The sequence below is a fragment of the Gekko japonicus genome, unplaced genomic scaffold (assembly GCF_001447785.1).
Source record: "Gekko japonicus isolate JY-2015 unplaced genomic scaffold, Gekko_japonicus_V1.1 scaffold1226, whole genome shotgun sequence".
Lineage (NCBI taxonomy): Eukaryota > Metazoa > Chordata > Lepidosauria > Squamata > Gekkonidae > Gekko > Gekko japonicus.
Genome location: NW_015169812.1, coordinates 445,147 through 447,295, shown reverse-complemented (window position 1 = coordinate 447,295; position 2,149 = coordinate 445,147).

Sequence of the window (2,149 nt, the reverse complement as noted above, 5' to 3'; positions counted from 1 at the left end):
TCCTTTGTCTACTTTAAGATCTCTTGGACTGAAGCCAATGAGGTCCACATCTTGTTAGCAAGTTCTAGCAGGTGTGAGTTAGCTAAAATCCCTATGAATTCTTTTATCCCCTATTCTTCCATTGCAACAGACAAGACTTCTGGAAACAAGCGAGTATAAACCGAAATATACCTACCTACCTCCAAGTAACTGATAATCTATTTTGAATTCTTTCTGTAACTCTAAAGGAATCTTGAGTGTTTGTGAAACGAGAGACTGATTATTTCGTATGTGTGAACTCGAAATCCTTCAGTAAAAAGATTATTTTGTTTTGGAAAAACACCCGTGTGGTCTCCATTACTGGGGGACACGAACCCCCTTTATACAGTCAGTTCTGTGAGGGTCTGTGTGTCCGGACCTCGTCAGAGTTGACTTTATTTTTCCTGACCAGTCCTCTACACCCCCAATGTATAATATTCTCTTCGGGGTTTGTTTATTTCAGGCTGTCTTCTTTGAGGACTACTGCACAGTATATGGCTCCCCAGAAAGTCAGGCACCAATACTTGTAACATTCAAAAGGCACAGTTACTTTATTGTTGCACAGAAAACTCAACAGGGGGATGGGATATATTTACACAGGATGTTCTGATACTTTTGTTGAATAACAAATCACTTTGCTTTGGCTTAGGTTGTCTGCTTTTCACTCTTAGTTCAGTACCTAGATGTTCCTTAGTTCACACCACACAACTCAGATCTCACTCTCCAGTCACTCCTTTAGTGGTTAATTTTTGGCTTTTATTTGTCTGGCCCTTTTGAGTCTAACTGGTCACCTAACCAGCCTTCCAGACTCCTCTCTCCAGACACTCTAGCCTTTACTCAGCCACTTCATAAGTCCCTGTGGAGCAGTGTTTCTGGTGTCTGTGACCACTCGGGTCTTATATTTTTACCCTCCTCGGTATATCAGAGGAATCAGTGCAGAGTGCTCTTCAGCCACAGTGCTTTACATCAACTGTTAACAGGCTGTTCTCTCAAACCTCGGTTAGCCGACTGCTCCTGCTAACTTCTCTGTCCAACTCTCCAACTGCCTCTTCCAACTGTCCGTTAGGTCAGTTTTCTGTCACTCAGGGAGTGCTCCAGCCAAAAGGCCCCCTCCCCTCTATGTCATGTGACTCAGCAGGGATCTATCTCAACATTCTGCTGGTCCCAGATTTTCAATTCCGTCACAGTGGACACAACCTTGGTATAGTTGGCCAGCACTCATGTTAAAATATAGTTAGCCTCTGCTGTAAATAAAGCAGTTGGCGTAACAAAACCCACATAAGAGGGGTCTTTTTTAACCTTACTTTTCTTCCCAGTGGGGATCCAAAGCACTTTGGAAAATTCAAAAATACAGTTAAAATAAACAAACAATACAATAGAGCACATTCTGGGTGAGCCAAGGCTAAGATGCAAAAGCTTTGGCTCTTTCCAAAGGCTCATGCTTTTGGCCATGTCCAGGCTTAGACCCTGCAACAGAAGAGGAAAAGAAGCTCAGCCCAGGTGTCATTCAGATGTCAGAGATGAGTCAATCACTACTTTTTTGAGTCAAAAAGTAAGATTGAGCCAAATTACTTTGTGTGTATGTCTGTTTGCCTGAACTCTCCCCCGGAAAGTAAAATGACTCAACTGAGGCCATCATACTTGGGTCACATTATGAAAAGACAAGGCACACTAGGAAAAGTTGAAGGCAGCAGGAAAAGAGGAAGACCCAACATGAGATGGATTGACTCAATAAAGGAAGCCACAGCCCTCAGTTCGCAAGACCTGAACAAGGCTATTAATGATAGCATGTTTTGGAGGACATTAATTCATAGGGTTACCGGAAGTGAGAAGAAGCTTGACAGCATTTACACACACTGTTAGATACGAAACTCAGGCAGCAGGTGAACAGTGAATAACAGCTTTATTGAACACGAAGTCAGAAGAACCAGAACGAGACAAATCAATGGAGCAACAGGCTCCTTTTTAAACTGTCCGGGCTTGGCAAGCCACGCCCATATGTCAGCTAAGGTCCAATCAAATGCAGTACATAAAGGCCAATCATTTCTTTTTCCTCCAGAACTTCCTTTGTTCTGATAGGTCGGTTTTACAATACCATCTCAGATTCAAGCTCAATACCTTTATTACATTA